General features: G+C 46.1%; 2 pseudogenes; both read left to right on the top strand.

Annotated features, from left to right (window-relative positions):
* Window positions 1–781: 781 nt before the first annotated feature.
* On the top strand, window positions 782–900 carry LOC146866600 (5S ribosomal RNA; annotated as a pseudogene).
* A 467-nt stretch (window positions 901–1,367) lies between these two features.
* Window positions 1,368–1,486, top strand: LOC146866599 (5S ribosomal RNA; annotated as a pseudogene).
* Window positions 1,487–15,709: the final 14,223 nt, after the last annotated feature.

Genomic DNA, 15,709 nt, shown 5'->3' with positions numbered 1-15,709 from the left:
CGACATTTCTCCTAAAAAGCCCCACGCTATGAAGCATAGCGTCAGGAAAAGTAGCAATAACACCTGTTATCGCTACTTTCCTAACACCTGCTTCAGGACTGACTTAGCCATAATATCCTATGGAAGGAGGATATCATGGCTAAGTTTGTGAGTCCATATCAACAAGGTAACGTGAGATTATCGCTGGGTTTCCAGCGATAATCTCAAGTTATCCAGTTAGTTTGGGGATTTTTATCGCTATTGAGATAAGCGTTGCTAATAGCACGCTATCTCAGCGATAAAAATCCGCGCTAGCCGGCGATAATTATCCTAGCGCTAAGTGCGCTTTGCGATAATTATCGCCGGTTGTTGTAAATATGCCCCTAGATCTCGTCTGATCTCTGGAGCTAAGCAAAGTTAGGCCTGGTTTGTGCCTAGATGGGAGACCGCCTGGGGATACCAGGAGCTGTAGTCTTTTTGTTTTGCTTTAGTTGAATAAGGGTGGCTTGCCTTGCTTACTATGGCCAGCATTGAAGAAGAATTAAAAAAGCTAAGAGCCCCAAAGTCAGTGCTTTTTATGCCTACGGCCATACCTCGATGAAAGCACCTGATCTCGTCTGATTTCAAAAATTAAGAAGGGTTGCAGCTGGTTAGTACCTGGTTGGAGACCACCTGAGAATACCAGCTGCTGTAGGCTTTTTTTTTTTGCTTTAGGTGAATGAGGGTGGCTTGTCTCGCTTACAATGGGCAGCACTGAAGAAGAATGAAAAAAGCTAAGACCCCCAAAGTTAGTGCTTTCCATACCTATGGCCATGCCACCCTGAAAGCACCTGATCTTGTCTGATCTCAGAAGTTAAGCAGTTTTGGGCCTGGTTAGTACCTGGATGGGAGACTGCCTGAGAATACCAGGTGATGAATGCATTTTGTTTTGGTTTCGCTGAATGAGGGTGGCTTATCTCGATTACTATGGCCAGCACTGAGGAGGAATGAAAAAGCTAAGAGCCCCAAAGTCAGTGCTTTTCATGCCTACGGCCATACCACTCTTAAAGCAGCTGATCGTGTTTGACATCAGAAGTTAAGCAGGGTTGGGGCTGGTTAATATCTGCATGGGAAATCACCTGACTTGCTTTAGGCTTTTTTGTTTGTTTGTTTTGCTTTAGATGAATTAGGGTGGCTTGTTTAGCTTATTGTGGCCAGCACTGAGAAAGAATAAAAACAGCTAAGAGCCCCAAAGTCAGTGCTTTTCATACTTGCAGCCATACCACCATCAAAGCACCTGATCTTGTCTGAACTTAGAAGTTAAGCAGGTATGGTCCAGGTTTGTACCTGGATGGGAGACCGCCTGGGAAAGGAGGTGCACTAGGCTTTTTGTTTTTCTTTAGGTGAATACCTACGGCCATACCACCCTGAAAGCACCCGATCTTGTTTGATCTCAGAAGTTAAGCAGCGTCGGGCCTGGTTAGTATCTGGATGGGAGACTGCCTGGGAATAGCAGGTGATGAAGGATTTTTGTTTTGCTTTAGCTGAATGAGGGTGGCTTGTCTTGATTACTATGGTCAGGCTGAGGAAGAATGAAAAAAAGCTACGAGCCCCAAACTCAATGCTTTATATGTCTATAGGCATGTTATATTCCATATAGGTACCATAATATAGGCCCAGGTAACTTTGTCACCTCTCACTTATATTCTTCCCTACATGACACTTATAACAGTTTACAGGGACTGACCTATTACCTAGATACGACACTGCATTCAGAACGCGGGTTTTCCCTAGTTTGAAATCTCATACATTATGCATGAGGATTCTTGGAAGCACAGCAGGACTACCATCTCCTGTATAATATCTATGTGTAAAGTTCATGCCCAACGTCATCCTTAGACCTATGGGTATATATACATCACATCTTGCTAAGACAGACAGAAGAGAGCAGGACTTCCTTGCCGACACACTGACCAGAGACGCGGAGGTTCCTGCATGCATACACTCCAACTCGCAGTGGTCAAACATCCCTCTCGGGGTGTCCAACTCGAGACCAAGAACCATTGAAAGACGAGTGTCTCCGGTTACCTATAGCGTACTACTACCCCAGAGGCCTGGGGGTAAACAGATTTATCACATAAACCTGTTAAAAAAGTGGGAAGAGCCTAAGGAGTCGGAAGAAACAGAAGGCTCCATACTATCCGTAAGCACTGAAAAACCCTTAGAGATCCCTACCATGACCACTCATGCTACCCCAACCGGGGAACCCCCTACAGGGGACATGTTATCCCCGGAACAACAGTCACAACTAAAAGACACATTAAATCAGTTTCCCGGCCTTTTTTCCTCCATTCCAGGATTAACCTCGATGATTCAACATGATATCATATCCTTGACCCCAACTATAGTAAAACAAAAACCTTACTGGATTCCTGCAGCCCGCAGAGAAGCTGTAGAAAAAGAAGTAACGGCTATGCTACAATCACAAATTATAGAACCGTCTACAAGCAATTGGTGTTCCCCAATCGTGATCGTCCCAAAACCGGACGGGAGTCTTCGTTTTTGCATAGACATCCTCAGGTTAACAGCATCACTAAGTTCGATTCTTACCCGATGCCACGGATTGATGAGTTGATAGAGCGATTGGGAAAGGCCGAATATATGTCAACCCTGGACCTCACTAAGGGCTATTGTCAAATACCCCTAACACCACAGGCGAGAGAGAAAACCGCTTTCGCAACTCCTTCCGGTCTTTACCAATTTAAAGTACTTCCTTTTGGTCTCCATGGGGCACCAGCAACTTTCCAAAGGTTAATGGACCGCCTATTAAAACCCCATATAGAATATGCTGCTGCTTATTCGGACGACATAGTCGTGTTTAGTCCAAGCTGGACAGAACACCTTAAACACTTACATGCGGTGTTTTCAGCCATTCAAACCGCTGGTCTCAAAATAAACCCCAAAAAATCCCTCTTGGCCACTGATTCCATTCAATACCTCGGGTATACAATCCAGAGGGGGCTCATAAAACCCCAAATGAGTACGGTCAAGGCCATCAAAACACTCCCTGCCCCCAAGACAAAACATGACATATGATCCTTTCTGGGATTCGTTCGTTACTATAGGCGGTTTATCCCTAATTTTTCATCACTGTCCGGCCCCCAAACAGACCTCCTGACCAAAGCCCACTCCTCCCGCATAACAACCTGGGGCACTGCACAAGAAAACAGCTTTCAAAACCTAAAAGATGCCATTTGTACAGCACCGGTACTACACTGTCCTGATTACCATAAACCATTTGTTTTGCAATCTGACGCCTCGGGCTGGGTCTGGGTGCCGTGTTGTATCAGCCTGACTCACATGGTGATCTCAAACCCCTCCTATAGATCAGCAGGAAGCTCTTTACCCGGGAAAAGTCATACTCAACAATAAAAAAAGAGTGCCTAGCCACTAAATGGGCCATTGAAGCCCTGCAATATTACTTGCTAGGACGGCCTTTTACAGTACTCACTGACCATGCCCCGCTCACCTGGCTTGTGAAGAACAAGGATTCTAACCCGCGCATACTACGATGGTTTTTAGCACTGCAACCCTTTTAGTTTCTGAACCTGCATGTCCCGGGCCCCCGACAAGTCTGTGCCGACTATCTGTCCAGGAACCCCTCCACTGAATGGCCCCACCGTCCATTCCAGAGGTGGGAGATGTGTAGTGAGGGCCTGAACGCGGCGGACCGGAAGTGGGGGCAGGACAGACAAAAACCAACTGCACCGGAACTGAGTGGCGGTCTAGTGGTGGAACGAGCCGGGGGGAGGAGTCAATGACGTATCTGGAAGGAAAATGCCCACAGGTTAAGGAGAGAGGCGGAACAGAGGGCGAGAGCAGCAAGAGCGAGGAGCAGCGAGAGGAGGATACGGAGCGAAACGAGGCGGCGATTGATAGCAACGCGGAAGGAGAGGAGCGGGAGTCAAGAGCAGAACAGAGAGAGGCGGCGGACAACATCGGCGGAAGAGAGGAGCAGGGGACACGTACGGAGCAGACCAAGGAGAGAGACGAAGGAAGCACGAAGGGACCAGCACAGTGGGACACCGCCCGGATATTGTATACAGCGCGCATACCCAGTGGGCCAGAGAAGGGAGAAGATGCCCCGGGTCCTGAAGCCACGGCCCTGGGAAGGGGTCGTGGCCTGAGGCGAGTACCTCTACATGGATTGTTCTGGTGGGGGTGGTGGGGAGGTTTTGGGGAATAGAGTACACGGGTGTGTTGTGCGTGTACGATCCCAACACCGACCTTTCCCCAGTTTCACAACCCTTCCTGTGGTGACGGTAGCACGAGCACCTTAATAAGAAGAAAAGGCCAAGACATTGATCCCATTTTCTTTCTCTTTTCTTTTTCTCCCTTCCCTCCCCGACGGTAATAAAAGCGGAAACAGATATGAGAACCAGAAAGACCCCAAGTAGCCCGGCTGTAGACCCAAGGAGAGGACATTTCACCCCTTCCTGTTATCTTTCAGAGGACCTGGTCGAACTCTCGCCTGCCACTTTCCACATGAGAACTTGAGAGACTACTACTCTATGTATATAATAAAAGACGTTTACCCCAGTCCTTCCGTGTTGTGTTCCCTCACACCCCTCGCAATTACCCACACGGTCACACTCTCTAAGACAGACTAAGTAAGCACGAGCGACTGAGCGAAAAGTAATATATTGTTCCCACGGTCCTGAGGGATCAGGGTTGTCATGTTCGATGGTTGCTAAGAACTATTCTCTCTTTGGTAAGAGGAAATTCTAGTGGCACTGTGAGCTAGCTGATACAAAAGTCCAATATACCCTGTGGGGGTGTTCAGAATCAGTCAAACACCAATCCTACAGTGTATGCTGTCTGAACTCACAGATCCTGTATAGGTTTTATAGGAACTACACGACATGGCACCACCAACGTTGATTGGGTTCTTATTTAACAGTAGAATGTGAGTAGTTCAGTCGTGCTAAGTCTCAGAGACCCCTACTCACAATTCCCCAGAGACATCTGGAGTGGGTGGGTGCATACTCCGCCACAGCTGAGTGGGCAAACATCCTATTTATTGGCTGTCGGTTAATCAAGCTTGAAGGACACATTGTTCCTAAACTTTGCAAAACACCTTATATTGGTTCCCATGAAAAACTCTTCTTCTCTTAAAACAATGACTGAAGAAATAGTAAACGCGGATAGAGTTGTGCAAGAACTAAATCTCTCAGCAGAGAAAGAAGATGCAGATGCAATTTCCATTGAGGAGAATGTTGGAAATGCTGTTACCATAAAACTAGGTGCACACGGTCTAACATCCAGTGGTGGACCAGTAGCTTTCGTGATTGAGGCACACAAATTATTTCGGACAGAGGTAATCTAATCATCGGTTACATTCCCAGTTGCAAATGCAAGAACAAAAACACTTCATTTCTACACAGCGAGTGAAATACCAAATGAATATTGTCCTTATGGAGACATTGAAGTTCCGCTCACTTATCAGGAGCATTTATACTGGTTAAAGGCGCCATCCCCCATACAAGAAATGAAGTACGACTTGGTCTGCTCGGAATGGAAGGAGCGACATGGCCAATATTAGCAGATTACACACCACATCCTGACATTGAAACAATGCCAGGAGGAGACTTACTTATACTTCATAATGAATTAATAAAACTGTACAGAAACATGGCCCATTTGTCATGGGGACACTTATGGTCCAGCCGGCAACGGTTACAACAAACACAAATACAGGTAATATACAGCAACTAAAATCACACCACAAACTTTACATGTAGTAATGGGTAAAATGCCCGCAAAACGTGAACAAATGCTATTCTGGGTAGCTCAAAGAATAACACAGCTAGAGGCAGTATTCCCCAATCCTAGCCCCTATGAAAAACACAGAATGCTGACAATCTGCTTGCCCATGGGGAGAACACCACAGATAGAGTATTGTACCTCTTGGGGTACCGTTTTTGCTGCCATATATACCAGAAAACATGGTATCCCGTCATTAGCAGTAGTACCAGATGTCCTAAGACAAATACAGAATGAGTACGGAGCAGAACCTGCTCTGATTTTAGGGATGAAATTACTAGGTAATTACGCCCAGCTATCACCTATAATATTAGCAAACATTAAGGGGGAAGCAGCATCAGTGGCAATCCGACAACGCCTAAAGGAGTTCAGTCCTTTACAACAAGAACATGAATAACCTAAAATAATTGAGAATGCGTATGCAGAGTTAGGCAGAGACAGCTTGGGTGGAAAAGCATTAAAACCCCAATTAATGGGTAGTCCCGAAAAGGAAACTTTCAAACAGACACCTGCTTCATCAAGGAAGAAGTGGGACAATAACAATAAGAAAAAAGTTCAAGAAAACAGATCTCAATCTAGAGGGGAATCTCCACCACAGGAGCCCCCGGAAAGAAGGTACAACCTTAGGAATAGGGACAATATTAGGAAACCTGACAGGTATCAGGATCCTGATACACGTTCATCCCGTTCCTATCAGGGTTCAACTACACACTCCAAGACAGAAGGAAGGTCAGAAAGACAAGAAGAGAGTGCAAAGTCCAGAGACAAGCAGAACGCTCAAGAATATACTTTCAACAAAGAAGATAAATCTAAATCAAAACCTCAGTTCAAAAAGAAGAAAGTTGCAGGTCTAAAGATCAGAAATGCCCAGAATTTTGAGGACTCAACTAATGAATGGGGAATGGGCTCCGACGATGCTAGACAGTGCGGCAGAAGTAACAATAGCTCACCAGAACCTGATGGTATTTCTGGTGACAGCGGACTTGAATGATTATATCACGGTGGAAACACCTGATACTAGGGTATGTGTCCCACATAAATTATATGAAATAACACTCCAAATGGAGGGGGACAAGCCCAGGAAAGTTAGAGGTCTCGTTTGGGAGTATCTGATGTTTGGTTACGACATTCTGCTAGCTGAACAAGATTGGCCGCCAGTATTTGTCATGGACTGCCCTAGGGGAGAAACAGTAATTTTACCAGCCTTTTCCAACCCTGTTCCAATATATCTAAAACACACATATGCAAGGGAGTGGGCGGTAGCCATAGCCCCGGCATTAAATAAAAACCAGGTTGGATGGGATGAGGATTCAACCAACCACATAATTCCAATTACAAAAGACTCCGACTCCACAGAGACAGTATCCAATAAAGCAAGAAGCTAAAAATAGGTCAGGGAAATCCAAGATCAACTTGAACACCAAGGGGTGATTGAAACTTGCACCTCTCAAATGAATAATCCTTTGTTTCCTGTAATGAAACCTGACAACTCATATCGTCTAGTTTTAGATTACAGTCATTTAAACACTTGCACAATAACATTTGCAGTCCAATATGCACACAGTGCCGCACTAATGAATAACATTGTGCGGAAAAAACACAAAATGACACTAGATATCTCAAATTGATTTTTTTTACCAGAATATATCGCCTGAAAGCAAGTATTTAACCACATTCTCAGCGTTAGGCTCCCAGCTGATCACTGACGAAATATCGAGAAGAAGAATATCGAATTGCCAAAATATCGAAGTAAAAATATAGAATGACAAAATATCGAAGCCCTATCTCCAAACAGGTAAGTACAAAAATATAGAATCCAAAATATCGTTGTAAAAAATATAGTTCGTCACAATATCGAATTATTGTAAATGTCTTAAAATTAATGTAAAATTAATGAAATAAAACATGTAATTAACTGAAACATACTTAAAAATACTTAAATTACTTTAAAATTAATAAATAATTAATGTAAGTAAAAAAAAATAATAATACATATATATTAACGTAATATTAATTAAAAAGAGTGCAACAGTAGGGAAAGCGTTGGATAGCGTAGGGGTAAAAATTACTATTCCCACTCCAGTGAGTGCAACTGTAGGATAAGCGTTGGATAGCGTAGGGGTAAAAATTACTATTCCCACTCCAGAGAGTGCAACAGTAGGGAAAGCGTTGGATAGCGGGAGGGTAAAAATTACTATTCCCACTCCAAAGAGTGCAACAGTAGGGAAAGCGTTGGATAGCGTAGGGGTAAAAATTACTATTCCCACTCCAGAGAGTGCAACAGTAGGGAAAGCGTTGGATAGCGTAGGGGTAAAAATTACTATTCCCAGTCCAGAGAGTGCAACAGTAGGGAAAGCGTTGGATAGCGGGAGGGTAAAAATTACTATTCCCACTCCAAAGAGTGCAATAGTAGGGAAAGCGTTGGATAGCGTAGGGGTAAAAATTACTATTCCCACTCCAGAGAGTGCAACAGTAGGGAAAGCGTTGGATAGCAGGAGGGTAAAAATTACTATTCCCACTCCAAAGAGTGCAACAGTAGGGAAAGCGCTGGATAGCGTAGGGGTAAAAATTACTATTCCCACTCCAGAGAGTGCAACAGTAGGGAAAGCGTTGGATAGCGTAGGGGTAAAAATTACTATTCCCACTCCAGAGAGTGCAACAGTAGGGAAAGCGTTGGATAGCGGGAGGGTAAAATGTACTATTCCCACTCCAGTGAGTGCAACTCTAGGGTAAGCGTTGGATACCGTAGGGGTAAAAATTATTATTCCCACTCCAGTGAGTGCAATAGTAGAGAAAGTGTTGGATAGCGTAGGGGTACAAATTACTATTCCCACTCCAGTGAGTGCAATAGTAGGGAAAATAATAATTTAATATTTTATTAAAAATAAATAAATTATTAATACCAAATAAAAATATTAAAATTAATTACCAATCAAACAATATTTAATAATTACTTTATTATAAATACCAATTAATAATTAATTAGCCAATTAATTTTCAATACCAAAATTTAATAAATAAAATTAATACCAGTTAATCATTAATTAAGAATAAATTAATTAGCAATATACAAAAATTATTTCAATAATTAATTATTTACAATTAAATTAATTCCCACCATATTCCCCTATAAACCCACAACCCGCTACAAATAATAAATTAATACAATTAACATAATTATCAATTAAACAATTAATACTAATTAATTACCAATTAATAAAAATTATGTACCAATTAATAATTAATCAACAACCAATTAATTTTCAATACCAATTAATAATTACCTAATAACAATTACATTACTTCCCACCCTATTCCCCTATAAACCCACAACCCGCTACAGAAGTAAAACGCAAAATTAAATTAAAAATAATTAATAATTCCTAAAAATTATTATTTAATGTACTATAATTAAATTACTTCCCACCCTAATCCCCTATAAACCCACAACCCGCTACGGAATTAAATTACACAAAAATTAAATAACATAAAATTCATTACTTTAAAAATATTCAAACATACATTCCAAAATTTATACATACTTTTAACACATATACTAACACTTAAAACACTATTAAATAAATCGATATTTTTAACAACTATATTATGACTGTCGATATTACTTCTATATTATTTAAATCGATATTTTATTTCTTACCTGATTTTCGATATTCTTCACCACTATATTTTGGCAATTCGATATTCTGTCCATTCTATATTAAAAACTCGATATTCTGTCCTGTCGATATTTTGAATTCGATATTATGTCTTTTTACCCTCCCAGCATCATTTTGTAGACTCCCCCAGGGGTATAAGATCAGCCCAGGGTTATTTTTGGCCAGAGTAACTGAATTACTTCAAAAACTGGATGAAGAGGCATTGTCCTATATGGATGACGTTTATCTAACGGATGATGACCTGGAGGAACACTTGAACAGAGTGAATACCATAATATTGGGATTTGCCTCTGAAGGCTAGAAATTTAATTTTAAGAAATCAAAGATAGCACACCTCAATGTCCTATTTCTAGGATATATATGAGCTCTGAAGTGAATGGAAAAGCTTAGCAGCCGACTTTTTAGAAACAGGCGCGCTGCTCCAAACTCCGAAATCATTAAAGAACTTACAATCAATACTAGGTTTCCTGAACTTTGGCAAAACATACATTTTGGATTACGCAGAAAGAGTTAAACCTTTCTACGACTTGATAAGACCTGACTTTGAGTACAAGAGTTCGCTATGGTCTAAAGGGAGAATGCACCACCAGCTTCAGGGTAATACGGGGAATCAGGCAGGGATGCGTGCTTGCCACACTTCTTTTTTCCCTGTACATAAATGGAGTTGATGAGGGTTTGCAAATGTTAAATGTCAATGTTCCTAGAGTAGGCAAACGTCTATCCCGACTTTCTGTGCGGACAGCGCAGTTCTTTTGTCGAGAACTGAAAATGGGCTTCAGACTGTCATTGAAAAATGTGCTGAATTCATGCACTTTAAGGATCTAGTACTCAATTTGAAAAAGCGATTTACGATGGTTTGTGGGCATGGAAAAGTTAAAACTAGGATTCACCATGTAAATACCGTCTGTAAGAAAGTAGTATCTGCTTCTTATGGTTACCCCCACTTTTTGCTTGATGTCTCACGGTTTTTGACTAGTCTGACTGGGATCCTGCTAATCAAGACCCCATTCTATCTGCTTTCTTCCTTAAATTGACATACATGTACTTTGGTACACTCCAGATTGGATACTGGGGTACCATTATCAGCCCCTGGTATATGGTACACATATACCCAGGGCATAGGTACCCCAGAGGCCTCCCATGGGCTGAAGCATGTATTATGCCACCCATGAGAGGCCATGCAAAATAGAACTCGAGGTCTGCTACTGCAGCCTGGGTAAGATGGTGCTTACACCACTTACTTTTAGATATAGGTTCACTATAGCTAATTGTCACTACCCTTAAAACTTATAAGTCACCCCTATAGCAGGCCTTAACAGTCCTGAAGGCAGGGTGCTGGGTTTTATGTGAGAGGGTGCCCCTGCATGAGCAGAGCACCCCTGCAGCCTTTGGAGACCATTCTCCCGGGTTGTCTGTGACTCAGTCGGACCTATAGGTAGAGGTGGATTAAAACCTCGCGATAAATGCTATCTTAAAAATGGCTGCATAGAAACATATCGAGTTTGGTATCAAACACCTTGGAATCATATTTACACAACAGTAACTGGTAGGGGAGGTATGATTCTACCCTTCTGAAGCGAGCTTCGTGGGGGCACTGGTCTAACTGGTGCCAGTATTCTCGACCCGGACAGCAAAAAATGGATGCTGCCGACCAGAGACACATTTCTGCCCTCCTGCTGCTGAGCCAAGCTAGAGCAGAGGAAGGCAGCAAAATAGGCATCTTGTAGGATTTAGTGTATTGGGGCTGGGTGGGTGCACTCTGAGAGTGCCTGAAAGTCTGCACTTGGGCCACATTTGGTGTCCCTGTGAATAGTCCAGCTCAAACCAGTTCTGGGAGCCACTGGCTCCGGCTCTGGTGCGAAACTAGACAAAGGACATGGGTGTAGCCACCCCTCTGTCCTGCCCCTCCCCTAGGAGGGTCCCCTGAATCTGTCCAACTCTGTCCTGTGGGTACAAAAGTGGGCTTACCTGGCTGCAAGACTTTAGATTTTATGTGGACAAGATTCTAAAGAAGAAACCACTGACCTTTGACCGTCTGGACACCTTGGACTTCGCTGGACCTCGAATGGGCTCTACTTTGTCCCCCTTTCCGTCCAAAGCTTAGTTTGTGCCTTTGCTTCATGCAGGCTCCGTACAGGACCTGTGGTGCACTTAAGACAACAGAAGAATATCCTTTGGAGTGAAGGGGTCACTACCCTGCTTCACAGGCACCTAACTGCAAGTGACCGGTCTGCTGCTCCTGAGCTCCTGCTGACTCCTAAGTTTTCAGCAACACAGAAGGTGGGTTTCTGAAGGTCACTGAGGTCGATCTGCCCTCTCACCGAGTTTGAGGCCAGTATCCATCGTAGGTACTGCAAAACACGAACCCCTGTGCACCGCGTCCATTTGCAGTTGCATATACTTGTTGGCGATTCCCGCACTTGTGCAGTGGACTCCATGTAGTCCTGATCCTGAGCAGTATTTGTACCAAAGAACTCCAGCCTCCTCACACCGAGTGCTCCGTGGGCTGGTGTTTTGCAATCTTGCTTGAGGTTCCCTCGCAACTCCTTGTCATTCGGCCTGTGGGTCCTCCTGAGGGTCATCTTGATTTCTCGTGGACTTTCCTGGTTGCTTCAGACGTGCCCTGACTCTCCATTGCTTGGTGAGTATTCTGGACCTTGCTAGTACTCACCGTAACCTGCTTGACCTTCCTGCATGGGTTGCTTTTGCCAAGGCTTGTTGGTGCTCCCGCTGGACTCCGACCCCTCAGCACTCGACATCCTTCGTAGGACAGCTCATCTCCGGCTCCTGGTCATCCTTGACATCTCCTGGTCCTCGTGGCTGCAGAGTCAAGCATCCCTTCTTCGCACCTGAAGCACCCAAAATGGGTGGGCATTCGTCTCCCAAGCCCCTGGCCACTCGGAAGTGACCCAGACTCTGTCCCCTCTGCTTTCAGGTCCCTTCCTTCTAGAATCCAGGCTTGGATTCCACCTGACCCTTTTCACCTTCACGGAAGCAGTACTTCTTCACAGCCTTCCATTGAGAACGAAGAGAGTTTCCGGTGCCACTTCAGACCTATGCACCCGGCTCCCCTGGGATAGGTCACTCTGGTACTACGGTATCCACGGGTGGGGTGGCTCTTCAAACTCTTAATTTCCACAGTGTTCACTCAAAGTCCTCCTGGAAGGTTCCATAAACTTTAAAAGTGTAACAGCGACTTCCTCATAGAATTGTATGGAGCCCACGGTGGTGTTCCCACACTGCATTCAGCCTCCGTGGGGTCCCTGTCTACTCACCTTGGGTGGTTCCTTGGGGTCCCAGAGATTCTACGTGCTCCAGACCTTGACTTGATCTCAGTCGTGACTGGTATACTACTATTTTAGTATATGGTGTGGTCCCCCCCTGGAGCCCAGTGTGTATTGTGCTACTTACAACTGTTCTATTGAATTCGTATTGTGTGCTTTGTATTCTATCCTCGTGTAGAGGATCGGAGAAAGTGATATATTAATAAATACATCTTTTTACATAACTACTGTGTGGTTCTCCTTCATTTGGTCATTCAGGAGGTGATATTCTGGTAAAACAAGCAGCTTTACATTCCTTCAAGATTAAGCCTGAAGGCTGCTCTCCACAGCTACCACTAGGATAGCTTTCTAAAGGTTATCTTTTATCTCATACATCATAAGGGTCGTGTGGGCTGGTACATGGTTCCCACTTTAATTAGTGGACAGCATATACCAGGCCACCTTCTCACAGCATCCCTATTGAAGCAGCAAATTCTTTTGTATACTTGGGATTAGTATTTACAACAAAGGGACACTAGGGAGCCCACATTGTACACTGTAAATAAAAAAAAATCAGGATAATTGAGGCAATCTTTGATTCTCAAAAAAATGGGCAATAAGCCAATTAGGGAAATCGTGACACTTTATAAGAGCAAGGTGCCGATTAGGATCCTGGAGAAACCGGGTACGAACCGTCGGTCGGAGCGTATTCTCCGTCCGACTCGTACCCGGTTGCAAAACTTTACAAACATGCAAGTACGATTCGCACGGAAACACTATTTCCGTACGAATCGTACAAAACACCAACCGAGGAAAATAAACTTACAAATGACATCCGGAAAAGCGCCGACGTGACGTCGGGATGCATGCAGCCTGCGTTCCACGAACCAGGAAGTACGATTCGCACCGACGTCATCCCGCGCGGAGAATATTTTCCGGCAGCCAAAAACTGCTGGGAAATCAGGACGACGCGCACAAGGAGCACCTGTACGCGACGGACAGACATGGACCCGAACCTACGAGTCATCCCGGCCCTCATAGCAGTCGACCTCCTCTACAGGTACCGACGCAGACGCCGCAGAAGGTCAGAACAACACCCAGGGGCAAAGGGGGGGCAGGGGCAGGACACAAAACCCCCACCCAAGTCACACAGCACACATGCCCTGGACATACCTGACCTCCAGGCCCTGGTCACTTCGAGGGGGTGGGGGCGTGTCCAGCAACGCCAGCGTCCGCCACAACGCAAGTGGGCGACGACGCGAACCGGCAACACAACAATACAGGTACGTACCGTACCCACGCCTTAAGAGCGTGGGTACGAGTCGTACCATGCCCACACCCACGTCACCCCAACAATGGCGGTACGGCCCGTACCCATGTGCCAAAGGCCTGGGTACGGGCCGCACAAGCACTCCACAGCGTGGGCACGGGTACGTACGGACCGTACCCCCACCCGCGTATGTATGGAACGTACCCCCACCCCAACAGTGTATGTACGGACCGTACCCCCACCCGTGTATGAATGGACCGTATCCACACCCGCGTATGTATGGAGCGCAGCCCCACCCCAACAGTGTATGTATGGACCGTACCCCCACCCGCGTATGTATGGAGCGTACCCCCACCCCAACAGTGTATGTACGGACCGTACCCCCACCCCAACAGTGTATGTACGGACCGTACCCCCACCCGTGTATGAATGGACCGTACCCACACCCGCGTATGTATGGAGCGTACCCCCACCCCAACAGTGTATGTACGGACCGTACGCCCACCCCAACAGTGTATGTACGGACCGTACCCCCACCCGTGTATGTACAGACCGTACCCCCACCCGTGTATGAATGGACCGTACCCACACCCGCGTATGTATGGAGCGTACCCCCACCCCAACAGTGTATGTACGGACCGTGCCCCCACCCGCGAATGTATGGAGCGTACCCCCACCCCAACAGTGTATGTACAGACCGTACCCACACCCGCCTATGTATGGAGCGTACCCCCACCCCAACAGTGTATGTACGGACCGTACCCACACCCGCATATGTATGGAGCGTACCCCCACCCCAACAGTGTATGTACGGACCGTACCCCCACCCATGTATGAATGGACCGTACCCACACCCGTGTATGAATGGACCGTACCCACACCCGCATATGTATGGAGGGTACCCCCACCCCAACAGTGTATGTACGGACCGTGCCCCCACCCGCGTATGTATGGAGCGTACCCCCACCCCAACAGTGTATGTACGGACCGTGCCCCCACCCGCATATGTATGGAGCGTACCCCCACCCCAACAGTGTATGTACGGACCGTACCCACACCCGCGTATGTATGGAGCGTACCCCCACCCCAACAGTGTATGTACGGACCGTACCCCCACCCGTGTATGAATGGACCGTACCCACACCCGCGTATGTATGGAGCGTACCCCCACCCCAACAGTGTATGTACGGACTGTGCCCCCACCCGCGTATGTATGGAGCGTACCCCCACCCCAACAGTGTATGTACGGACCGTACCCACACCCGCGTATCTATGGAGCGTACCCCCACCCCAACAGTGTATGTACGGACCGTACCCCCACCCCAACAGTGTACATATGGAGCGTACCCCCACCCATGTATGTACGGACCGTACCCCCACCCCAACAGTGTACATATGGAGCGTACCCCCACCCGTGAATGTACGGACCGTACCCCCACCCCAACAGTGTATGTATGGAGCGTACATGCCCAGACGCAGGAGGGGTGGGGGCCTATCACTCCCAGCAGTGCCCAGACGCAGGAGGGGTGGGTGTAGAGTCCTCCCAGCAGTGCCCAGACACAGGAGGGGTGGGTGCAGAGTCCTCCCAGCAGTGACCAGACGCAGGAGGGGTGGGTGCAGAGTCCTCCCAGCAGTGCCCAGACGCAGGAGGGGTGGGTGTAGAGTCCTCCCAGCAGTGCCCAGACACAGGAGGGGTGGGGGCCTATCACTCCCAGCAG

This window comes from Triturus cristatus, chromosome 2_1 (genome assembly GCF_964204655.1).
Source record: "Triturus cristatus chromosome 2_1, aTriCri1.1, whole genome shotgun sequence".
Lineage (NCBI taxonomy): Eukaryota > Metazoa > Chordata > Amphibia > Caudata > Salamandridae > Triturus > Triturus cristatus.
This window is presented reverse-complemented; position numbering and strand designations above follow the sequence as displayed.